General features: G+C 39.3%; 1 long non-coding RNA gene across 1 annotated transcript; it reads left to right on the top strand.

The window, feature by feature from the left end:
* Nucleotides 1-6,299: 6,299 nt before the first annotated feature.
* LOC116644714 lies at nt 6,300-24,300 on the top strand. The gene is made up of 3 exons (XR_004301805.1): nt 6,300-6,733; nt 22,636-22,814; nt 24,015-24,300. It is a non-coding gene; the product is annotated as an uncharacterized LOC116644714 (long non-coding RNA).
* The last annotated feature ends 3,039 nt before the right edge of the window (nt 24,301-27,339 follow it).

Here is a 27,339-nt window from a genome sequence, read left to right on the forward strand (position 1 = left end):
TCTTTCTTTCTTTCTTTCTTTCTTTCTTTCTTTCTTTCTTTCTTTCTCTTTCTTTCTTTCTTTCTTTCTTTCTTTCTTTCTTTCTTTCTTTTTCTTTCTTTCTTTCTTTCTTTCTTTCTTTCTTTCTTTCTTTCTTTCTTTCTCTCTCTCTCTCTCTTCCTTCCTTCCTTCCTTCCTTCCTAGATTTTATTTATTTATTTTATTTATTAGAGAGAGAGTGAGAGAGAGCATGAATGGTGGGGAGGGGCAGAGGGAGAGGGAGAAGCAGGCTCCCCGCTGAGCAGGGAGCCAGATGTGGGGCTAGATTCCAGGACCCTGGGATCATGACCTGAGCCAAAGGCAGACTCTTAACCGACTGAGCCACCCAGGTATCCATCCATCCTTCCTTCCTTCCATCCATCCATCCTTCCTTCCTTCTTCCCTCCGTCCCTCCCTCTCTCTCTCTCTCCCTTCCTTCCTTCCCTCCCTCCCTCTCTCCCTTCCTTCCCTCCCTCCCTCTTTCTCTGCCCTCCCTCCCTCCCTCTCTCTCTTCCTTCCTTCCTTCCTTCCTTCCTTCCCTCCTTTCTTTTTCTGAGAACATTTTCTAGCACACCACTGATTATTGTCATACCATTCTCCCAATCACCTAAGCTTGACACATAGGGGTAATTTTGGACAATTTTCTTTTCCTCATACCCTAAATCCATTCAACTGTCAAGTCTTCTAAAGCTTAGATCACTCCAAACTTTACTGTTTTCATGGTTCCTGACCAATTTCTTGCTAGACTTTTCTCCCAGGCCTTCTCTTATCTCTAACCAACTTAGCAAAATTCTGCAAAGTTAATCTTTCTAAGGAAAGGCTGTGATCATAGTCAAAAGTTACCAGTGATGTTCCTTGCTTACTAAAGTTTAGTCACTAATTTTCAGTCAAGTCAGTACTCCAGAACGTCACATACTTCAGGATGCTGAGCTCCTAGTTTGTGCCTAGATCATAAGTACTTAGGAAACCCCAGAAGCGACATTGCCTAACTGACCAAATGAGGGAGCCTTGTTGACTCTGTGCCTATTTTGTTCCTCCTGAATTCCTCCTTTGCCATTTCCACAGACCTAAATCTTACCTATATGTTAAGATTCAGCTGAATGCCCACTTTTCAAGTGGAAATTATCTTTTTCCATCATCTGAGGACCTGATCTCTGAGCATTTTACTTTTATAATCACATTATCATTAACATTTTCTGCCTTTTAGTAAGTGAATATACTACATTCTATTTTTTTAAGTGGGCAGGACCGTGGTGAGCTTATTCTTGAGTCTAATGGGCATACAACCAAAATGTGTCGAATAAATGGGTATGAATGAAAACACCTAGGATTTACGTAACATATTTCATCTCAAAAATTATCTTGTACTTTCTCATTTTTTACAATATTTTAATTAAAGAAGAAATTAGAAATGTATCTCATTTGTAATATTACTCACTGGGAACTTGAGGATTACCACTAAGATGAGTTTATGCCCAAGACTTCAGATTTCCTACCTCTCCAACATCATTTCCTACCATGCACACCCTTTACATTCTAGGTGGTGTTGATATGCTTGGATGATGGGTTGGTTAATATCTTCCTTGGATGTGAAAGGAAAGGTATTAAGGATTTTAAGGAAATATTATACTGGACTATAAGCTCTATGAGGACAGAGACCCAGTCTGTTTTATTCTCTAGAATAACACCAGTACCCAGTTTGGCTCAACATTATTCGGTTAAATTAATGAACCCCACTGCCTGTGTTTTTTCAACACTATAAGTAGAAGGTTGAATACCATTCCTAGTATTATTTTGCAAAAGTTTATTTTCCAAAGTTTTTTTTTCCAAGCTACAAATTCACTGTGTTGTAGATTAAGGACTTTTCCCCAAGGGCTTTATTGGTTTATTTATTTACAGAGTTTGACTATAGCTTGGCAGATAGCATCAGTAACTGAGCACAGAGGAAGAGTAATCGGACACTGTTTTAAAATTTACTGATGACCTCCTACAGCAGTAACACTTTAACATAGGCAGTGTGAATAACATCTCTAAATATTTTTTACCCTTACTTATCTATTAGATGATGGCTGACATCCTCAAGTGCATAAGGTTATAGTTAATGATCATTGAGCATATTTATCTTGTTCTAAATACATTTACCTTGCTCTAAGTCAGGAGTTTGGGGTTTGTTTGCTAGCTTTTGTTTTGTTTGTTTATTTCTTAACATTAGACTGAGAGGTTTCCCCTTTGTTTTCCTCTCTGATCTGGAAATGGTTCCACTAGCAAAAGCTAAATATCTCTTCAAAATGTGTGTACACAGACTGGTTGACAATACAAATTGGTAAACCATATGAGTAGATATTGCAATCTAAAGAATATCACCATAGGCCAAGATCCAAAATGAGAAAAAGAAATTTCTGAAACTCATGACGGTAAGAGATAACATGCCAGGCCTAGCCAGAATTGGTGAACCAGCTATTCATATTCTCTCTATATATACTAGTATGTATTATTTTGCTTACCCATATCCTTCTCTCAATACAGCATACGTTTTTATAATATTAATATTGTCCCCTGCAGTTGATTATTTTAATTTTTGTTATATTATACCCCCATAGCAATATTTATGTTGAAAGCTCTAGTCTACTGAGCATACCTCCTGATGGAAGGTTTTAATGTCCTTAATGCCTCTTGTGTAGCTAATAATTATTGGATTATGGCTTATGGAAGCTTGTTTCAAAGTGTAGATTCCATAAACATTTTTTTTTTTATATTTAGTGTTAAAATGAAATAGTAAGGTCCATTAACCCATCTGGCAACCTACTTCAAGATATCATGATTCTAAAATATGAATGTAAAAAGCAAAAGCATTATCTTAGCCTAGTCCCTTCCTTTTCTGTCTCTGGGTGATATCTTCTCAGATTAGTGTGGTTGGTAGACTGTTGCTTAAACAGGTCAGTGCAAATTAGCCTTGTGATTTCCTTTGTAATAAAAGTCTGCTCTCATTCACCTAATCTGTAGCTGAGGATTATTCAGACTATTGCTTTGTGTTTCTATTAAAGACAGAGGAATCAGAAGAACGGTAAATAGAACCCATTATCATCTACTTCAGATATGGGTTTTAAATGATTTATTTTTAGTTTAACATAAACTTTATAAAAGGTTGGCTCTCATCTTTGAAAGAGCGACACTGTACATTTATTTTAATAAATTTCTTGGAAGATGGTAAAATAATCAAAACTTCCAACACATATCATGGTAGATAAGGTACTTTTTAAAATATAGGAGACATTTATCTCTATGGCCAATGACCAAACACTAGCTAATGTTCATACTACCTATACAGGAAAAACATGTAAATCTATAAATGATATGAATTAATTTTCATTGCAAAGAAAGTGATTGTAAATTAGTTGAGTCCTTCAGCCTTCTTAATGATGATTAATAATAATGACCAATAATAATAGACACCATTTATTGAGTGCTACCCATCTGCCAAATTCTTAACATAAATTAACACTAATCCTCACAACTCTGAATACATATTATTCCTGTTTTGCAGGTGAGGAAATCAAAGAGAGGAAAGGCTATATAATGTATTCAATACTTCATCTTGGAAAGTTGCTGAGGGTGGAATATAAGAGCCATGTCTCTCTGGCTTCAATGCCCATCCTCTTTGAATATCTTGTCCCCCACCCCTAAACCCTTCCATACAGCCAGCTCCCATAATTTGGAAAATGTAAAATTCCTAATGGAGTTTATATGCTCCCTAGTTCACTTATAAATAAGTCTTTTCCAGGGTGCCTGGGTGGCTCAGTCAGTTAAGCTTCTGCCTTCAGCTCAGGTCATGATCCCAGGGTCCTGGAATCCTCAGGCTCCCTACTCAGCGGGGAGTCTGCTTCTCTCCCTCTCCCTCCCCCTCTGTGTGTGCTCTCTCTCTCTGTAGCTCTCACTCTCTCTCAAATAAATAAATAAAATCTTTTAAAAAAAGTAAGTCTTTTTCTATAAACCAGTCTTTTTCTTACAGATTTTTTTTTTTAATATTTTATTTATTTATTTGACAGAGAGAGACACAGAGTGAGAGAGGGAACACAAGCAGGGGGAGTGGGAGAGGGAGAAGCAGGCTTCCCGCGGAGCAGGGAGCCCGATGCGGGGCTTGATCCCAGGACCCTGGGATCATGACCTGAGCTGAAGGCAGACGCTTAACCGACTGAGCCACCCAGGCACCCCTCTTACAGATATTTTTAAATAGGACCTTAAATCCTCATTTTTTTGGATCTTATTTCAGTCTTCCACATTCCATCAAAGTATATCTTGACCTCTGACCCATCCCTCAATTCCCACAGTGAACACGGATGACCTCTTTCTCAGCGGGCCAGTTGTTTATATCTCTACCTGTGCTTGGAGAGACAGATGCAGCCTCCAGTTCCTCTGGCCAAGTGGGAAGCTTGTCTCGCTCATTTCTTATCTGCAGCATCTCTCACAATGTCTGGCACTAAATGAATGGGTGTTTTGTAGCTAATTGTTTCCCTACATAGACCTAGAGCTCCTCCAGTGTCAGGACCACATCTAAGGGTTCTAATGTGTCTGCCTCAGGGCCTAGAGGGATAGAGCCAGCGCCCACACCCACATGGGAGAATGTAAGGAAAGGATGAGTTCATCACTCAATCAAATGATCAACTTCTTGGGCAGTAAGAGGCAAAGCAGAATAGCAGCCCTCCTAAAACTACAAGGAGAACGGTAAACAAACCAGCAAAAAGTTTTGCCACCAGCTGGTTTTTTTATGGAATATTTTGGATAACAATAAACTAATACCAATAATAATAATAATAGCTCTCACTCAATGTCCTATTATATCCCTGAAACTGTGCCAGATTCTTTATATATATTACCTTGTTTAATTCTTAGAAAAAAATAGATCGTATTTTTCTGTTTTAGAGGTGAAGAACTTGAAATGCAGAGAAGTCGCTGCTATGAAGTACCAAGCTACAATTTGAACCCAGGTTTGTCTTCCTTTAGTTCACAAGCTTTTCCACAATACTGAATCTGGAATTTATCCAGGAAAATAAGATGTTCCTGCATCTTATAAAATAGCATTGATACTTTCACGTGTGCTTTGTATAATTACAGACTTACAGCAGTTCAATGAGTTTTTATAAACTATTTATATACTTAAAAATATAGTGTGCACCAAGTACATCAAGTACATTGTTATTTTCATGAAATTATTAAGAGTGCATCCAAGAATTGGAAGCCAAGTAAGGCAACCATTGGGCACACTGATATTTTTAGGTCTGTTTTATGGAGGGGGACGATGAATGCGTGAGTGTGTGCGTGTGTGTGCGCGTGTGTGTGTGTGTGTGTGTGTGGTGTGTTACCCACAATACTAAGAGAGCTCAATTCTTGAGATCAGTGATTATTTCTCATTTATCTCTAGGGTTAAGAAAGGAGGAAGGTCCTCAAAACATCATTTATATAGTAAGTAGCCTATGCTCTACCTGATGAAAGACAAATTGAGAAACATTTGAAATGTTGTATGCAGGCATCAATTTTGGGTGATATCTAGTAGAGCTGCATGTAACCTTATTATACTATTATCCAAAGAAAAGATGGATATAGAAGGGAAGAATATAATGCTAAGCAAATAGCTTGTTCCTTACCCAAGTTCATCCTAGAAGATGTCTCGTTTCTGGTTCTACTTTTTATTCTAACCTCTTAATTTAGTTTGTGTTTATTTAATTATTTATCCATTTCAGAAAGAAATTTACCAGTAAAATGACTAATTTTTAAGAAGAAACCAAATAGATTTCAGAGGCTCTGCCAATGTGTAATGTCTTCTAACACTGGCCAAAAATAGCAGTAGACTAATTTTGAAATAACTGTTTTCTCTGTAGAATTCTCAATGTTATTCTCATTTGCCCTCCTTTCTTGAATCCCCCACCTCCAACTCCCACCCCGGAAAAAAAGAAAAACAGATTACAGTAAATTTTGGCAAGGAGTTCTATTTGCATCATTTTCTTAGAAGTCACGTGCTTTGGATTTCCTCTTGTTTATGATATATTAAAATGCCTTCCAGATGTTTTTAATTATGAAAAAAAGTTTTTAAGAAAGCAGAGTAATCCAAATAAAGTTTCCTCTTTTTTTAATGGCCAATAAATTAGTATATTCCAGCTTATCAAACTGCCCCATAATTCTGAGGATGACCTCTTTAAAGAAGGTCAGGCATTGAATGAGACAGCTACATTTGGGCAGAGGCAGGGTTTTACCAAGAACACTTTCAGTTCCTGTTTCCAATTGAGCCTGCTCTCTGCCTGGGGCCTAGCCTGATGTACAAGTCCATTGGCTGGGATTGCTTAAATGTCCCACACAAATATAAACACCTCTACAGTGTTGGGAAGATGAAAGGAATCGCTTATTGATATTGTATATGCTAACGTTTGGATGTGGGACAAGAAAGACAGCATTTAACTGCTGGTATGCAATGCTGAAGCTGGGCTGCATGAAGAGGTTTTCATTTACTGATGTTGGATGCGTGCCCAGACTGCCATAGTAGAATTCAGGGAGAAACACAGAAAGGAGGAGACCCACAGAATGGTTTTCCGTGAACATCCATGCGGGGCAGAAGAATAAATACATATGAAGACCATGTTTCCAGAAATGAAAGAACTGGCCACTGGGGAACAATTGTGAGCCCCCCAAGTCCCAACCTGGTCCTCTTCATTTGTACTTGCAGGTAACTGTTCATTCTAATTTTGAATCGGAGCATGAGTAAGACTATAATTCGGCTGAAAGAGAAAGACAGTCAGGGCAGGGCAGGAAGAAACCTTAGCTTGCTTTGCCTGTTGTTGTTTTAAGCTTAGCAAGGAGAATAAATGTGTTTTTCTTTGACTAATGTTACCAAAAGAGAAAGAGCTTTGTGGATTATAGACATGGTAGCTTTTTAAAATGTATCTGCTGAACATCTGTCATGTGGGACAGACCAGGAACCTTTTAGGAAGTAGAGATTTTGTGACTCACAATGTGAATTTAAACTTAAATGGGACATTCATTGGCCTCACCAAATGGAGTATTTTCTGATAATTAACTCTCTCATCCTCCAAACCCCGCCTCATCTCTCTGTTTATAACTTTCAGCATATTTGCCAATGAAGACCAAGTGTGTTAATGATGATAGTTTTGGGGAGATAGCTCATCAAAATAGGTGTCTGCCAGGAAGTGGTGCTTGAGAAAATTTTAAATAAAGAAAGTAAGACAGTGTGACACATACAAACTAGTCACTCAATCCTCATTTACTGCATTCTGACAATATACAGAGAAGAAATGGAATCCTGTAGAAGAGAGACATTAAAAGAAATTTTACTAGATAAGAGTGGGTGGGGTGACAGAGGAAAGTTATGGGATATTCTAGAGGCTTCCAGTTCAGAGGTTAAGGAGATTGGAATTTACAGGAATTGATTGGTGTCTTGAGGAGAGAAAAGGAAGCTCACCAGTGGGTCAAGGATAGTTACCTTGCTATAGGCAGTCAGAACTTGGGATTTTGTAACCATGCACAAAATAAATGCCAGATGGGGCCAAGATATTGTTTGTTTCTTCAGTCAAGATGTACCTAATGGTGACAGACAGAAGACAGCAGAACAAATGAATATAGCAGGGGTACCTATTAATAGCAGTGTCATCTGCCATGATAGCAGTGAGGTAAGAAAGGAATTAGATTAAAGAAAGCATCACTAGTGGCCATTCATGATGACCACTTGATGCAATTTGAATTAAAAAATTGGAAGAATCTTCGGGAAAGTGTTACATCTGGGAGAAGAACAGGTCAACAAATGAATCATGTGAAATAGGACAATTTAGGAAACTGCCATCCTTACCAAATTGATGAGACTTTTGAAGTTACCAATAGCATCAACCTAATGAACAGAGGTAAAGAAACATAGATCAAGTGGTTTGACAGCTCAGTTTAGTGAACATTTATTTCTGACTTACCATGTGTTAGGCAGAATTCTGAGTACTCTTGAAGAAACAAAAACTGACACTGGGGCAAGAATTCCCTTGGCTGCTCTAACCAGAAAATGCACCTGCTGATGTGGCTTCAGCCAAAGGACATCTCCCTCAGATGTAGGAAGCCCACTGTAATCATTCAAGCTTTCATCTTTAGGAGGAAAGCAAGTAGGGCAGTGAGGGAAAGAAAAACAACCCCAGCTCTTTCTCCTGCCAAATCAGAGCTGTAATCCACAGAGAAATAAATGGCCCAGGCAGATCACCCTCATATTCAAAGAGTATTGCCCACATTCTCCTGACAGTCCTTGCCCTAAGAGTTCATCGTTTCACATTCCAGGTATGACTTGCTCAGAAATAACCTGAATGCAGCCCCATTGAACATGAACAGGAAGCAGTCCCTTCTTCTCCTCTTCCTTCCTTCCCACCTTGCTCTCTCCATTCTAGGTATAGTGGCTTTCTTGCTGCTCACACTAAGCATGCTCCCACCTCAGGTTGTTATCTTCGTGATTCCTTTTATCTGCATGTATATTATTACCCTAGATATCTGAGTGGCTTCTATTCTTACTTCTAGAGGTGTCTGCTAAAATGTGACTCTATCAAAGTGGCCTTCCCTGACTACCTTCTGCAGAACAGCTCCGATTACCCACTGCTACCTCCATCCCCTTTATCCTGCTCTATTTGTCTCCAGATTATGTATCACCAGCAGATAAACTATGTAATTTGGGGGTTATGTCTTGCCTTCTGCCACTTGAATGGGAAGTCCATGAAAGCAGGACCTTTGTCTCTTTTACTCCTCACAAGTTTCCCAAACCTAGAAGAGTGTCTGGCTCACAGTAGGTGTTGAATAAACATTTGTTGAATATAAGAATCTGTGTCCAAGGAAAAGCACAAAATGCATTTGGACACAGATAACAGATAGAGTGATTCTAGCTGGAAGTTTCATGAAGGTCTTAGGAAATATGATTGATATATCTACTATGTGTCCAGGTCAGTGGTGGTAGGGCAGGGAGGAGAAGGAGAGGGAAAGGGCCAGAGACAGGGACAGAGAGAGGGAAAGAGATTCTTATCCAACAGTATTCTTCAAAGGCTATACAATGTCAAATCATAATGATATCTGAGAATAATTACTAAAACTAGTAAAGGCTTTGGAAACTACATCATTATGAGAGATAACTTAAGGAAATGATAATTCTCTTGATAACGGTCTCTGACCTCAGAAGGCTTAGGCCTCCTTTGGAAGGGTAATATGAGCAAAAGTGGAACAATTACAAGAAAATGGATTCAGTGTGCTATCAAGTTCTAAAACCAAAAATTTAAAGCATAGAGAAATCGTGTGATGGAACGGTTGGGAAAGCTTCTCAGAGAAATGGGGGTTTAATGTGTGCCTTGTAGAATGGGTTGCAAATGCATACTTGGATAGGAGGGTGAATTTAAGGCCAACGAGAAGCAGCATGCGTAAAACTTTGGACCAAAACAAACAAACAAACAAAAACAAGAACGAGGGTAGGAGAAGCCAGTGGTGACACAGAACGCAAGGAAAAAGTAGAAATCCTTCTGTTTGAAAATCATGGCACTTGATCATGAACAGGAAGCAGTCCCATTGATCAGGACTGTAAAGCTGAGAATTACATTCACAGCACAGAATGTAAGCTCGCTGTCACGGGCTGTATGGAGCCATCATATATGCCTGCCCAAGAAACGGGCATCAGGAGAGTGGCGTTTCTGGTGGCATTCATTGTTAAGTCAGGTCAACAAAACCGACTCCAAACACTTCTATCCTAGCCAACAGAAACTCAGAGGACAGCCACTGACATTATCATTCTTTGCTTATTTCTTCAAGAAAAGTCTTTTTTTTTTTTTTTTTTTTTTAACAGATTTCCAAGCTTGTAGGGTTACTTCTATTCCAAATGAAGACTTCTCTCTGTGGATACAAATAAATACTTGGGTCCCCAAGAATTTCAAGTGGGTTGGTGGCTTGGTGACCAGAAGGTGAGAGAATAGCTTGATCTTAACTGGTCGCCACAGGCAGATTCCCCACTGACAGCCATGGGGGTTTGGCCTATGTCTGGGCTCTCGGATCAGACACCGAGATTCCTTTCTGAGTGTTAATCTCTTTGAGACCAGGCACACTCTTCCAAGAGATGTCACGTCCGTACCGTTCTCCCCCAACCGAAGAGGAAGGCATTTTTGTGAGATCTATTTTTGCCAGCTCGTCCATCAGAGAATATTTATTTGTTCATTAATTTGTTTTATGAACATTGTACAAGTTACACAGTACAGTACCTTCTGATCATTTATTGCCCAGATTTATGCTCCATGACTTGATGGAAGGAAAGTGCAGCCCCAGCATGGAGCTCCCTCATTCCCTGTGTAAGCAGTTGTGCCGCGATTTACAGGGTAAAGACATTCTTTTTAGACACTGTAATTAGCACTTGTCTTATTTATACATCTCCCTTAACACTGTGTCCCCTTTAAAAATATTTTTATTTAAAATGGCATGCAAGGAAATAGCTCAGCATGCATTAGGGGAAATAAAGAAGAAGAAACAACAAACGACTGATAAATCCATCTGTTAAAAACCACAGTACACAAATTAAAAGAGTAAGTTAACATTATATGTCTTAATCCCCTAGCGCCATGGTTCATGCTTACTGTTTCTTGTGGAATATTCAAAAGATATTTTTTCCAGTAGACCAATTCCTTTTAGTTCACACCCTGAAAATGCTTTGCTGGTTTTAAATAGGTCCATTATGCTCTCAAACACCCATATATTTACTAAAGTCCGGCTTTAGTAAAACTAGCTATATGGTTTTCCTTCTCTATTATTTATTTTGTCTTCCCCAACTCTCCCTTCAAACAATTCTTAGTTACCCAAAGATGTATTAAATTCCTCACCAAAGTTTGCCTACTGAATGCAAACTGTGATTCTGCCTCTAGCAGAGCAAGATGCAGTAACTCAACAGTTCTAAGAGTTCTTGCTTAATTCTTAAATGTTTCCCTTCCTCCATTCCTTGTGAGATAGGTGAGAAAAGCAATTGCCCCCACTGCTTAATGCATCACAACTCAGAAACTCACTCCATCCTTGCAATTCTGAATCCCAGCCCAGCTGGCGGTTCCTGGATTCCAGGCTCTGAATATGAGTTCAGCACTTCTAAATCAATCACTCTGAACAGTATTTCTGTCAAATGGAAACCTTTTCCTCTTTGGCAGAAAAGCTTTCCTGATTTTGACTACAGCCCTGGAGAACTGAACAGTCTCATAAAAGAAGCCAGGATGTAGGAGAAAAATTAAACTAGATATAATTTTCTAGCGTTGTCGTTGGAAGAGACCTGTTCCATTTACTGTTAGAGAAGACGAAGGCACCTCTGGACCCTGTAAGATTTTTCAAACAGTTTCCCCATTCTAGGTTAATGGCTTGTTGCAGTTTGACTAGCAAGGGGTTACTTGGGTTAGGTAGAAATAGAAGGGGGAAATGAAATACTCCTTAGATTCTGTTCCTCTAACTTCAAATTCTCCCTCCAATTATGAAAATGTTTTTAGAATCAAGTTATGTCACAAAGTTTGCTATCTATTGCTCTAGTAGATTATGTCCTCCTCTGACAGTCCTGCTATGGGTGGGATGGATCGGTGGTACCGAGGCCTCTGGGCTTAGACAGAAGGGACAGTGACACAACAGCTTCAGAAATAATGCTTCTTCCGTTTCCCTAAGACAAGTTTAAATCCCGGAACTGGTGAATCAAGAAATAATGTCAAAGCCCTGAAAAGAGACTGACTCTTTGGGGGTTTTAAATAATAATAAGTCAACAAAAATCTTTATAATTTTTACTCTTCACGGAGTCAACTATTCCTGGCTCTTGACATGTACCTCCTGTTGAGTACCGTGTGTGATCTATCGCACCCAAACATCGAGGTAACACAGAAACTAATGCTTCCTATATTCTCAGCTTTCTGCTGTGCTCTCTCTTTCGTGTATACATGGGTCTCCCATTACCTAAAATGATCTAAAATATGTACAGAAATATAGACAGTAAGATTTATTGAGAAAAGTCCATGGAGAGGTGCTGATTTCCTCTGCAAGAGAGCACTGGAGGATATTGACAAATGCCATTTCCTGCCACTTTTCATACAATGACTATTTCGTCTATCTTGATTTCTTCAAAATGCCCCCAATAGTTCATATAATCCCTTAGATACCTTGAAATGATTTTATCTATAGATAGCCATTGACTTGTGGACATTCAATGTGAGATTTCTGAGTTCTAAGATATGTTGGCATTGGTTGTCAGAGGTAAATATGAACAGTGAGGAAGAAAGGTTTCAACATATATGAGCACAACTAGCACATTTATGGAAATCATATTGGAATAAGTACATTCATTCACTCAACATTTATCCAGCACTTATTCATTGAGTGTTTACTGCTATTGAGAGCCAGGCCCTGTGTTAGCTATTGTAATTCACCAGTAAGAGAAACAGACATGGTCCCCGACTTCCTGAATTCTGGACATTGACTTCTTCGAAACAGGAGCACCAAGCTCTTAAGTTCTTTAGAGAAACATCACTGGACTCAATTGCTATAGAGTTCTGAAAGTCTAATTTAAGTGTGCAGCAGTAAGCAAAGAGCACTAAGGAAAGGCCATATAAGAGGTGTGTTTCAAATGGATGGCTAAGAAAATCATAGAGCATTTGAGCTAAAAAGCACCTTAAAGATCTTATATCCCAGCCTCCTTGTTGGAAGAATGAATTTCTTGTTTATGTTAACACAGTGGTTGATGGCTGAGTTGAGTCCATAACACACATCACTTGACATCTAGGAAAGTACCTAACCAATCAGTGCTCTTTGAATTGTTGTGTGATAAATTCAAATTCAAATGTATTCATTGCACAGGAAAGTGTAGTGGGTTGAATTGTATCCTCCCTCCCCCAAAATTCATATGTTGGAGTCCTACCCTCCAGTATGTTAGAATGTGATATTATTTGGAAGTAGAATCATTGCAGATGTAATTAGCTAAATTAAGATGAAGTCATATGGGCATGGGTTGGACCTCTCCTCTAATATGATTGGTGTCCTTGTCAAAAGGAGAAATTTGGAAACTGACATGTTCACTGGGAAGAGGCCATGTAAAAATTGGTATTATACTTTCACAAACCAAGGAACTACCAGGAAGTTAAGAGAGAGGCTTGGAACAGATCTTCCCTCATGCCTTCAGAGAGAGCATGAACCTATAGATACCTTGATCTCAGACTTTTAGCCTCCAGGATGGTGAGACAATTAATTTCTGTTGTTCAAGTCACATACTTTCTGGCACTTCCTTACAAGAAGCCTAGGAAACTGAGACAGAAGCCAATTGTATTTTAGGCTTACTCAGTTTGCTTTTCATTCATCAAACATCTATTTATTGAGCACCTACTATGTGCCAAGCACTGCACAAAACAGTGGAGATACAAAGATGAATAAGACCCAATCCCTCACCTCAAAAAATACATGAATATACCAAAGCATTAAATAATGATGTTGGGTTCCTCCCACCCCAATCTGTGATCCACTTCCATCTGTGTGGTTCTTTCCCAATAAATATGATGTATTCCCCTAATCAACATTGGAAGACTAGATTCTACTTCTATCTCGGGCCCAGCCTCTTCCCTGGAAATATGTGAAACTTGCTTCCCAGGCATAGTAACCCTCTCCAATCAGTGAGTCATGGGCTGGGGTGGGATTCGGGCCAGTGACAATCCCTTAGTGTGCTATTAAACCAAGCATCTCAAATCCACCCACCAGAGGAGTGCATGGAGGCCAGCACTGAGTCCCTGTCATGCTTTATCAGGGCCATAAAGTGAGTATTTAAAATTTTAAAGTTTTCAAATGAAATATACAAAAGTTGATTATTTAGCAATTTATCAACATTACCCCCCCTGTGGCAAAGGGAACAGACGATAAAATTATTCAAAAGAGGATTCAAAACTACTTTCTGCCGTTTTACTGCAACTTTAAAGAGGTCTAAAAACAAGTCTCCCAGAAGGCCCCTGGCAGGCTTTGCTGCTTGCACCCCTGAGAGCATGTTTGCATTCCTACAGCTGATGCTGCTGGAGTCAGTCCCTGTCCATTCCCACGGGGGCGGCGCTCGGTGGCGCCTTCCAGGGCTGTGCCTGTGACAACCAGAAGCCGGAGCAAATTGCGGGAACTCTGGCCTGCAGAGCCAACAGTGAGACGAATTGTGACTTTGGTTGTCCCTACTTCATAATGACCTGTTGCCTTTCTCCATCTCCCGGCGACCATCTGCCCCAAACCTTTCTGTCCCCACTGCCATGATGGCTGCTTTTGTGCAAAGAACAGTAAGGATGGAATGAAAGGCATGCACAATTAGGCAAAAGTTATGATTGCCCTTCAGTAGTTTCTCTTTATGGGGATGGTAGGATTCCCACACACACATGACAGGAAAGGAGAGAAACAAACCGTGCTTCTCCCAAGTTGTGAGGAACATCCACGCTATTTATGCTTCTAGAAATCCCACCGGAAGAGCCTGAAAGATGAACTTTTAAGTGAATTTATGAGGGTCTAATTATCCACGAATTTTAGTGCCATTGCTATTTTTTACTTGAGGCCAACTCTGTTTAAATCTTACCTTTTTATCTAGAAAAATAAAATATACAGACTCATAACATCCAGAGTATCTCTTTTAAATGACAGAGGATAAGCCAAAAGGTCTAGTACATCTGAGATCTCTTTAAGGCTTCTTGGCCCTTTTGTGTTTTTGTTTTATTGTCTTTTCTCAGCTGCTAGAGAGCACAATGGGAAATCAAAATGTTTCCCCCTATGGACTTATATTGGACTTCCTGGAACTAAGCCTCTGCCATGGTGGGTATCATACCCTCACTTGCCACTCTGTGGAGGACAATGGGAGCGTGTCCAATTGCACCTAAAGAGTGACTGACCCAAAGTGAATACAGACAAAAATCCAAGTTCCAGCGCATGGTTATGAGATCACAGAGAGAGGGGAAAATGGTAAGGAACATACTATTATTAGAGTTAGGTACTCATTCACTCAGTCATTTATTTATTCGAAAATGTTTATTGAGCACTTAGGATGTACTGGGTACTGTGCTTACCTCTAGGGATATGATGTTGCACAAAAGGAGACATGCTTACTATCCTCGCAGAGCTCACAGTCTGATAAGAGGGAAGCCTCCATCAAATAATGATAGAAATTAAGTAATTAAAAGTAAAGTGTAAGTGCTGTGAACAATAATCCTATAGTGTTACTTGGGCATAAAATGAGCCAGGTTTACCTAGTCTGGGTGGGGGGAGGTCCTGGGAAGAGGGTCTCAGAGGAGCCTTGCCAGAAAAAAATCATCAATGAACTAGGATTTAAAGAAACTGTAGGACTCAATTAAATAGCCAGAGTTGGAGGTGGGGTTTGGAATGGGGGAGAGAATATCCCAGGCAGAGTACGCAAAGAGGTCACGCATCCTTTGTTGAAGAAAGAAGGGCACATTTCAGGAACTTGAAGACCTGTGTACCTGAACACCTGGAGGGAAAGGTGGGAAATGAAGCTGGAGTGTAGTGGGAGGCAGCCAGTCCATGCAGGGCTTGGCAGACCCTATTAAAGCTTTGGAAGTGATCCAAAGAGCAATGGAGAGCTATTGAAAGGCTTAAAGGAGAGAGAGTAACATGAGGAGGAAACCATTGTCCTGCTAGGATCAGGTAGAATTAGCTGCAACGCGCGAAAACTTCATGCTGCCCCCTAACTCCAATCCCAGCCCAGAGCCACATCTCCTAGAAACCCAGAGTAACAGTTTACCGTGGGAGCCCTAAAGGCTCAAATCATTTTATTTTCTTGCACACTGATTGAACAATTTCATATTCCCCAACAAAGGGGACAGTGAACTATTATTTAAGATGCAGCGATCTGGACTGCGTACCTCACAAGATTAGCGACTACGAATAGATTTAGACAACAAAATATTCCATTTGGAGTACCTCAGCCGAGCCACCCGCTAGAATAGCAAGTAAAACTTGTTGAGACTATTTCTGTATCACCTTTAATTTACTTCAATCTCTATAGTTAACTTCTAACACAGTACATATTCCAGACGATCAAAGATTATCAAAAGTGATAGTAATGTAATGTAAGATGTTTACCTTCAGGAATAATGAGCTGATTCATAATAACAGAGCAATAACCACACTTCCATGTTACTGGCCAAGAAAACCTGGCTATTACCCAAATTTGGGTAAATCACACCACAAACACATGTTAATTTTGGCTGCCCCTCCTTACTTAACTAAATGTTTATTTCAAATTATCTGAGCTCCCTGCCTTCATTTTCCTCCCCTCTTCAGTACACTGTGGATGGAGGGCTCTTTTCAAAACTTGAATTTGCTCGTGCCATTTTGCCAGTAGCAGAGCCTTCACTGGTTGCCCCCGTTGCTGGGAGGGGGGGGAGGCGCGCTCATGGCCAAACAGCAGCAGGGCCACGAGGAAGCCCCGCGTGCAGCCCCACTTATGTCTCCAACTTCCTCTGGCCCTGTGCTCCCCACCACTTTCTGTACCTGGCGCTCCATGGGAGGGGAACAGTGCTGTGAACGAGATCCAGCCTCTGTCTTCAAGACTCACGCGGTCTGGTAAGAGATGTTAGGTTACGTTACATGGATTCCATTATTGCTATGTCGTCAGGCAACGTTTGACACAGTTAAATGCAGGATGCTGACAGAGCACAAGTGACCAACACTTAATCCAGGCTCATAGTATCTGGGCAGTTTTTCTGGATTCAGCGTCCTCTAATACGTAGCTCCAGGGATGAAGACCACACAATTGAAAACTTAATTATATGTGTTCTGATGCAGCCCACTCTTTTTTTTTCTTCTTCTTCTTCTATGCTAATCTTGTTTCCCAAATTATATTGTCAACTCCTTGAAGGCAAAGACTATTACTTACACTTACGTATCCTGAGCATTGTCCATATAGTGCTGACCACCTGGTACGTGCTTCTAAATATATGGTGACCAATTAATAAGACTGTGAATTCTTGCCTCAGAGGGTGAGAGGCAAGGGAGAAGTGGTAAAAAAGCTGGATATACCAAATCAACAAGGAATGGAAAGCATATCTTTTTTTCCAGCTTAACAGTGATAATGATATAATGACTGTTTGATTTAATTGGCAGGTAGGAGCTAGGAAAGGACCTCACTAACTCACACTAATGAGAGGTAGGCCCATTGCAGTCCAACGGAGGTTGCTCTTAGTAATTGATTTTCTATTTTTAAAATATGTGCTTAGCTCACTCTGGCCAACCTACACACCAGTTGACTGCAACACAAAATACACTTTGTTCTTTCGTTTTGTCAAGTGTGGTTGCATTTTAATTATTTATGATAATACTTAATAGTATATTAGTAAATGTCCTGTAGTGTGGCATGTAAAAATAATGAAGTTTCAGTAATATGAGAACATGATAGAGCTCTCAGCTATTAAATCTTTGCTGAGAAGTGAAATGAGGCTGCGGGGTTCTTTGTGAGAATTGGGGGTTTGCAGATTAGGGAAGTGAAAATTAGCAAAGTTTTTCTGAATTACATTTATGAGGTATATATATGGTGGTATTTTAAAATGTATTGAATATGACTAATATGTTTGAGTATGACAAATATGTTAAGATACATGGTTCTTTTATGTAGGCTGCTTAGTAGATATTAAGACTTTAAAAAAAAAATAGGCCTCAGCTGGTTTTTTACTTGATGGTGTACTTTTATATACTTTATTTTTATTTCTGAGTCCCACAAAACACATTCTATCTCCAGATTATTAAGAATAATTTGAGCATGTGAAGGTTTTTTAAATTTCACATTAATCTTTCTTATGGTTATGGATGGAATTATAATCATTTCCTGGGGAAAAATAAGATTAATGTTTTAAAAGTTATATAAGACTTCATATTTTTGCTATTGGTATATTTTACATAGTTATTTTTTACATAAATATTCTGTTACATCCAACTTTCCAATTCTAAATTCCAGAAATAAATTTTACAAGATTCAGTTGAATAAATGTCTGCCAGAGGACTCCACCAAATTCTACCTCCAAACACCATCCCCCCGGAAAAAAAAAGGGGGGGCCTTTTTCTCTGCAGCAGGCTCTTTGTTCTTTTCTACCATTTTAGAAGTGTTTGCCCAGTTCCTTTGTCTTGGTAATTGAAAATGTTTCCCAGTCCTTTCTGGCCTTCTCTGCAGACCATTTCTTCTCATTCTTTGAATAGCTCCTTCTTCATTTCCTTGCAATTTTGTCCTCATCCCCATGTTCTCTCATAGCTCATCCCTCATTCTCTTAAAACCCTTGTTGGCACCATGTTCTTGTTCTAATTGGTTCTATTCCCTCATCCACTAATTTTGTGAGTTCTTTTTCTCTCTCATATTCATCGAGGACTAAAATAAGAGTTTTGTCCTATTACTAAAAGATTGAGAGTATCTGTGTTTTGAGGTTGAACATTTCAAGTGGCCAATTTTTATGGCACATTTTGTATCATGACTCTAAGCTAATTGTTGAGAGAATAGGAATTGAATGCTCATAATAAGAACACTCATGGAAAGCATAATCATATTGTAAAAATAAAAATTCAGAGATAAAGAGGTCTTAGGTCTACTTTAAGGATTGATAGCAAAGGCAACCTTGCAAATAAATTTCAAAATTACTAGCCCACATTAATATTTTGGCACTGCAGCTTCTGTTTATGTGTTTTGTTTATAAAATGAAGAGAATATGTATAAATATATATTTAGTCACTCATAGGGATTACAGTTTTTATTTGCTTTATATAAATAGTAGATAACTTCTCTGGAAACTTGGTTATAAGCACTCACGATACCTCTCACGAATAGGGAAAAGATATGTAGGCTGTGGTGTCTCAAGAACATGGCTAGTACAAACAACTTAGAAAATATGACATACTAGGTTTCCCAAGAGGAGGCCCCAGGGCCTCAGGTCAATAGGAAGCTCATAGAGGTAGAGAACACAAGGTAAACAATACTTGGAAGAATCCTTCGAGAGGCTTGAAGACGGTTGTAGTACCTCTATCATCATATCAGCAGCTGAGGGGAAGTATTTTGTTCTTAGGGCAAGACATTAGCCAGCAGAATCAGATTCAGGGCTAGGGTATCTCAGAATAGGGATTTTCCAGACAGTGGGCAGAAACTAAAACAAAAGCTTACAAACCTCAGTCGAGGAACTTTGGGCACATGAAGAAAGGCATTCACTCAGGAGCTCAATGGCCATTGTAGGAGCACTGGGTCCTTGATCTAATTAATAGCACACAAAATGTAAGAGCACCGTGGTTAGGGCTGAGGTGATCAGATTCTGCTGCACTAGGATTGTGAGGGGAAAAAATATATTGACGGCTTTGGGAACTATGGTGAGTGTCACCCCTCAGGAGAAGTAATTAAGAAACACAGCTGGGTAAGACAGAATCAGAGGCTGACAAGCAGTGATTTCCAAAGTAAAATATCTATGGCTATATATGTATCCATTTAAGTACACAAATAAATATGCATTTATGATAAGTATGCACATATACCAACACAACACAGCTACTTTCCATCTTGCATCAGAGAAATTGGTGCCATAAAGGGTCTAGGCTAATATGTAGAAATACCACTCCTTTATATACTCCAAATGCATCCAGACACCTATGAAATTTGACATTCTTGTGCTTTCCAGTTTCAAAGTACACTAGGTACATACTAGAGAACAAAGGAAAGAAATTTTTTTTGAGAACTTCCATTTCTAAGCAATGACAAATCAGATAGCCTAAAAACTCTCCCAGCAATGAAACACCTAGAAATTTTAGCAAAACAAATATATAACATACATCCTTTTAAGTGGATAGGCCAGAAAATTGATTGACAAGAAGTGCAGTGAGCTGAAGCTGATACTTCAGTGCTAGTAGGAAGAGGTTACCAGATTCAGAAACCAAGGAATAAGAGGCAAGGTGTAGAAGCCATAGTAAGGGAGAGAGTAATAACTGAGACCTTATTTATAAATCTGAAACCAGGCAGCGTAAGTTTAAGAACCCTACCCACCTGTACATAAAAATAAGGATGCTTTTCTGTATAAACATAAGCTCTAAGTGGGAGGGGGAAGGAATTACACACTTGAGAATTTACAATCTTCTTCTTTCCATTAGGCACGTGTGCTCTCAAATTTATACTAGCAGTGTGAGCAAGAACCCTCTCAAACTAAGAAATTTACATGTCATGGGTCTAAGCTGGGATGATGTATACAGTCAAACACACACAAAAAAATGATGAAGGGTTAGACCCTCCCAACAGGCTAAATACGATTCTCACACATAAATCTTTATTCAAAACCAACTCTCACAATTCAGAATTTACAAAACATACGAGAAAATAATTCACCATGAACAAGAGTGATCACACGCAGGAATAAGAGGATTGTATTTATATATGCATCCTACTCTCACATAAGAAGTTTAGATACTATAAAATAATTATGTTTAAAATAAGTAAATACTTTCAAAAGCAGTGAGAACATGATACAGGAATAAGATACCATAAAAAAGACTAGACAGCTATTGAAATGGGAAATAGAACATGTAAAATTTTTAAAGATAGTCCTTAAAAATATAAAACTAATGATCCATTTAAACACAAGATTAGATCTAGCTAAAGAGAGAATTAGGAAACAGGAGGATAGATCTCCGGAAAATATTCTCATGATGTAGTATAGAAAGATAAAGAGAAGGATAAAATGGAAGAGAGTTTAAGAGACACAGAGGATCAAATTAAAAAGTCAAACATATATTCTGAAGGAGTCCAGAAGAAGAGAACAGAGAGAATGGAGAAGAGACAATATTGAAATGATAATTGAGAAATTGTTCCAAATTTATATGAATGTGAATTATCAGATTCAGGCAGTACAACTAATCTCAAACATAATAAATATAATTGAATCCACACCTAGACACATCATACTGAAACTTCAGAACACAAAATTTTTTTAAAAAGGTTTTATGTTTTTATTTGAGAGAGAGAGAGACCATGAGCAGGGGGAGGATCAGAGGGAGAAGGAGAAGCAGACTCCCCACTGAGCAGGGAGCCTGATGCAAGGCTGATCCCAGGACCCTGAGATCATGACCTGAGCCAAAGGCACTTAACCGACTGAGCCACCCAGGCCCTGCAGAACATCAAATTTTTAAAAAGCTTCTAAAAGTATCCAAAGAAAAGAAAGAACACTTTTGAAAGAATAAAAATATACTGACAACAGAATTATCAATAGCAATACTAACAATCAAAGAGAGTACTTTCAGTATGTTGAACCCAAATAGTCATCAACTGAAACTATGCTGTTGTGATCACCCTGCAGAGATGGATGAAGTCTCCACCCAAATTTCAGGTCAAATATCATGACTGATGGTGCCACACAAACACCAACAAAGTATGAAAAGATTTATTGATCACACAATGTGGCTTTATGGAGAGAATAGACTCCCAGGCAGTTCTGAAAAGAACCTGAGAGAGTATGGTATGGAACTGTCTTATGATGGTTACATAGTTCGGGGCTGAAGTGAGGATTTCCTTGCATGATCCAGGGTTTACATGGTTTAAGCTTTTTGCATATGAGGACCACAGTGTTATGGTTGTAGTAATCCATCATAAGATATAGTAATCCATCATGCTATTCATTCTATCCAGGTTGAAAACGACCAAATTGGATTTTTAAATAGAAAAATGGTGAAGATGCTCACCCTTTTCTAAATCAGTCTTATATAATAGGTTTCAATCCTTACAAGCCTTATTTTAATTTATAGTGGGCATATTGACTGTTTTAAGTGGGGGCAGGGCAGTGAAAATGTTCATCAGATCTTTTTTGCCAAGCCAACTCTAAGTCCCAAAGAATTTAATTTTAGTTTATTTATCACTGAAGCAGAGTATTTGTCTTCATTATGGGGTATTTTAGGGCACTGGGTAATATGGCTATGGGAAATTAAAGCAAAGTAATAGTTCCAGCGGTTAAGATGTATCATATCTGTTTGTGCTCTACATTATGTTCAACAACTCCCCTAAGATTACAGGTGGGATATCATTTGAATTTAGTGGAATCTCCAAGGATAACTGTAATTTGAGCCCCAGTATTGATTAAGGTCATGAAGTGTGCCCATTGACATATCTCAGTAGATGTTAAAGTTAATTCACAACCTATGTTATAAAGGCACAAAAACCAATCGGTTTTGTCTTTTTGTAAGATAATTTCTTTTAGTAAATTGGGATTTCTAATTGGGTCAATGTATAGACTTTTGTGTTCATATTTTTGTTTCCTTTACCCTGTATTCAGGGATTTTTTTAAATTTAGGGGTTTTTTGTTTGTTTGTTTGTTTTTGACTTTATCCCTTTTATTTATGTTTATATTTTATATATTTTATATTTATACTTACATTTCTTCCTCCTTTGAATTTCATGTTAGTTTCAACAGGGTTAGGGGCCTCCCCCGTGGCAACGGCTGAATTAATCATGACTTGGCTGTGCCACAGGGGTGTCATGGCTGTTAACCCTATAATCCTGAGTATCAAAATCTTTTTTGGTGACAGCGGCATAGTTAGCAGCAGTAACACTGGCATTTTGTTGGATCCCAGTGAGAAATCTGCTTGTTGGAGCATGGATGCCAGCTCCCCACATGGTGAATGTTGTTCTTCCTCCGTATGAGTGACCACCGAATGGGCCTGTATCATATACCAGATATCTGTTTTTCTCCCGAGAGCTCTATAGGATGGGAACCAATACCTGTTTGAGAGTCAAAACCAACAGTCACAAGGTAAGAGTTGTTCCCATTATACTAGCATTAGTCATGGCTTATGATGTAATCAAGAAAAACAATTCAATCTGAGACATACAGTTAGGTCTGTGCTGAGCACACAATTCAGGGTCCCTGTAAAGGGTCCCAATCCCACATCCCCGTCCTTAAATGCCAATCAGCAAAGCTTCCAACTTAGGTTTAGTAGGACTCAGCAAACCCAGTATGAAGAAGCACAGTTCAAGGCACAAACTTTCCAGGAGGCAGCCACACAACTAAAAGAACATCCTAGTCAGCGGGCAGCAGTGTCATTTAGCAAGCCAAAGTGAGAGAAGAAGTCGTTGCTCAGATACTTTCACCAATTGCCATGGTCACTCCTCAAAGACAGAATGGATCCACTCTCAACCAAACTATGGTTCAGATGTTGAAACTAACAATGCCACACATACACCAAGAGGATATGGAAAGGATATCGGGAGAACGGGGCAGGTTCTCCAGCGGGTCCAATATATGGTTTGATAGCAGAGGGAGGCAGATGGATTGGAGTTTATGGTGGGGTTAGGGGCTGTATATGGGTTAGGAGTTCTCTTGTGTGGACCATGTGTGCATGGTTTGAACTTCCTGTTGACTCTAAAAGAGGGAGCACCCAGGCTTTCTCAACAGCTTTCACAGATGAGTGGCAGGAGGAGATGGGCAAGTGGTGAGACTTGAAAGGGACCAGCAGTCAAACATCAAGTATGGAACCAGACTATTACATATATAATTAATTAACTATTACTCAAGAATGGGGATAAAGTCAATGTTCTTAAAAAATACTGAGTTTATCATAAGTAGAATCTCAGTGAAGGAATGAGGATTGAAGAATATACTTCCGGTCAAAGAAACATAAAGCCAGAAGGAAGGTCTGAGGCGTAAGATGGAATGGTGAGCAAAGTTATGGGTAACGTCACCTGGGAGAGCCTATGATGAGGCCCAGTTCTCGCAGAGCCTGCTAACATTGCTTCAACTCATCAACTTATTTGGTTACATTCACAGAGCACCATGTTAGTTGCTGACACTGTGGCAACGTGCAAGGTATGGAATGTCCCAGACCTCATGGAATCTACATTCTCATGGAGAAAGGAAGGCTGTGTGCACACAAACTGGCTGTTCCTGCTGCTTCTGCAAATTCTTGTGGTCCTAACACCATGTTCTGTTGGTTCTTGTTCTTTGATTTGACAGGCTGTTCACCTCAGGTGCAAGAGCACATCGATTGCTCTGCTACTTCCCACAAAACAAAGTGTGCTGGGTCTGATGTGCACAGAGCCTGGGGTGTTTACTCTGAATCAGAAAGGGGAGAAGGGCACCTCGGTTACTGCAACAACACCCAAGCACCTGAAACTGATGCTCAAGACCCTTTGTAACATCTTGAAGTCACCGAAACAGCCATGGATCAACAGCGATCAACAGTAACTTCCTAATAAAGCTGTTTAAAATGAAGTATCCCTTTCTTTGTTCTCCCAACCAACTTTTTCCTACCTTTTCTTTAGTCTTTATTCCAATCTGCTTCTATTATTATTCACTGTGTTCTTGGTGAGACACGATACCATGATCCTAACGAACATGATTCCTGAGTTTAGAAGATCTGTGCTTGATTCCTGGGTGGCCTCTGCGTCGGTTGTGTGATGTTAGGCAAGGTTACTTAATTTTTCCAAGCCTTAGATTCCTAATCTATGAGATGGGAATACTAATAGTACTTAGCCATATAGTGTACAGAGGATTAAAAGTGATAACAGCCTACCGTGTGTATTGCTCAAAGCTTGACACAGATGACAAAAGTAATGTTAGCAAATATCATTGACCTGTTTCCCCCACTGAAATGTAAGCCTTTGAAGGTGAGAGAGCGTGTCACAATCTGCTTGATAAATCAACATCACGTAGGACTGCGATATGTGTGTGTGCGCATGTGTGTGTGTGTGTACGTGTGTGTATGTGTGTCTCAGTAAAATTAACATTTATTCTCAAATTCATTAAGTTCAAATTCATATTTGATCCTACCGCTAGATTTATGCTTCTCTCTGCTTCACATCCCTCTTTGTTTTATCTCGATTTTTTTAAATCTCTTTCGGTTTCTTTACCTTTTTGTCTTCTCAATCTCAATAGTCATGAAAGTCCCAAGAGATAGGTAAGAAGAATGATTTTAAAAAACCCTTTTCATAAGGCAAAGCAGTCATGGAATCTAAATGAGATTTAATTTTGGAACTGCACTGGAATAAGGGCGTCTAGGCATAAACTCTGAACTCCTAGCCACAGCAACAAGCCTGTCCCCCAGCTCCGCAGCGGTGGGCCAGTGTAGGGTGGTGTCACGGTGCAAAGGTAGGGAACTGCGGCAATGGCTCGGGTCAGCGTAGCGGCCCTGTGTGTAGTTGTCCTCCCAGGGTCTGGCAAAGGTATCAGGAAGTTCTGTCTCCATGCTGATTTCTTGAGTATAAAACTTCAAACTCCATCACGGTGGCTGCCATTACCTGATGAAATCAATTAAGCGAGCAGCACTACCTGCTGAAACTGACCTAGCAAAGACGCAGGAAGGGAGGGCAGTGTAGAAAAGATGAAACAAAAAGATAGTGAGCCGGCTTTTCTTCGGGCTGTGTTTTTAGAAACATAAGTTCCATCAACGTGTTCTTTTACACGCTTTAACAAGTGCTTCCCCAGCAACTCGAAACAACCCCCTGCTTGGCCTCATTCCTGAACCTCACTAAGTTATTACAGTTAATACTGTGGTTAATGGTTTCTGGAAAGACGATATGTGTGAGCATCTGAGTGTACACATTTTGGCCTAAATATTGAGAAATCATAGGTATGTAATGCAAAGCCTGGGTGTGCCTGCCTGGAGAAAGTAGCTTATTAGGATTAATCTTTTACAGAGTGACTAATGCACAGGGAATGAGGCCCCTTCCTCTCTGACTCGTAGAGGTTTCGTCCAAGTTCTCAGACAGGTCTCTTTGGAATGCAGCTGGTCGCTGTTGAAGACTCTGCTCAAAGATATGGAACATAAAAACCTTGGTGTGTGTGTGTGTGTGTGTGTGTGTGTGTGTGTGGTGTTTTTTTTTTTTTTTAACTTTTGTATACTCTAGCAAGTTCTTGAAAATCAAATGGCAGAATCTAAGCAGAAGACCGACTGCCAAAACGCATGCCCAGTCGGGGAAAAGTATGTGGGGAATCATGCAGCATACTTCAAGAGCTACAAGTGCAGCCTGGTAGAACTCTGTATTACCTTCTGTTCGGATTCCTGAGCTCTGCCAGACTTTTGTTTGAAAAAGCATCTTTTTGAAGCAGTACATTTGTTATGTTGTATCTGAGAATACTTTGTTTTCACCTTGGTTCCTGCTTTTAACTTGAATGAACTGACTTGCTCTCTTGAGCTGCTCTTACGGGAGAGACCAAAAGGACACAAGGCAGGTGACATTATACTGAGGATACCAGGCCGGCCTTATTAGGGAGATATTTTTTTCTGCTAAAATGAGCATAAGACAATAAGAGTTTTTGTACTAGTGCTGTAGTCAGCTAATAAAAGTCAAATCCTCTTCCAGGGAAAAGTAATTGTTACTCCTTGTAAAAAAAAAAAAAAAAAAGCTGTTTTATCAATAAAAGCATACAGAGCTGAATACCTACACAAAGAAATTTTCAGTATAATTTATGGCATTTCATCACATTGAACTGCATTCCAAGTAATTCACCCTGGCAGTTTTACTCTCAAAATGGAAATCTTTATATTTTTCTTGCCTTCATCAAATGAAATGAGTTTGTGTTCAACCATAGTCCATATACTTGATAATTTGTCTGACTGGGTAAGGTTATTAGCAATTGAAGAAATAAACCCATTTGGATTTTCAGAGAGAGTTAACAGAAATAGGAGATTGCTATGATGATCTCTTAAAAATTACAATGTAACACACAACAGTGAGATTTAAGTAACAAGATTTTCCATACACCAATAACACCAAGGAAATTCAAACTCAAATTCCCTCAATTAATTTCCAGGGATTAAGAGGTTGGTATTGAAGTCAGTGAAAGATACATTTTACAAAGCTGAGAGGTCATTCGGTTCAGAGAAGCAGACCAAACACACACTATCTTTAGAGTTTCTGTGGTTAAAATGCACTCGATCAGTTGGGTGAAAGATTTTGTAAGATTCTCCAGTCTGCTCAGAATGAAGTAGATGGAGGCAGTCACAGAGGATCCTGAAAGTCTTGACTGACAAAACGTGAGGCCTGTAAGGGCACCTGAAGATTATTTAGCACAACCGCATACTTTTATAAAGGAGGAAATTGAGGCCTGAAGAGGTAAGTGACAAGGCTAACACCATTCTGCTGGTCTGCATAGGTGCTCACTGTCCTGCCTTTCAGATAGAGATCTTCTAATTCTCCCATCAGATTCTTTCAGGAATTAATGATTTCCTTGAATTTTATTTTGATTCCTTTTGATTTTATATTTTATAATGAAGATGATCATTTTTGGGTAAAATACTGATATAGAGAGTTTTCAAAATTGTTACTCTTTTTAACTT

Source organism: Phoca vitulina, unplaced genomic scaffold (assembly GCF_004348235.1).
Source record: "Phoca vitulina isolate PV1807 unplaced genomic scaffold, GSC_HSeal_1.0 scaffold2, whole genome shotgun sequence".
NCBI classification, from domain to species: Eukaryota; Metazoa; Chordata; class Mammalia; order Carnivora; family Phocidae; genus Phoca; species Phoca vitulina.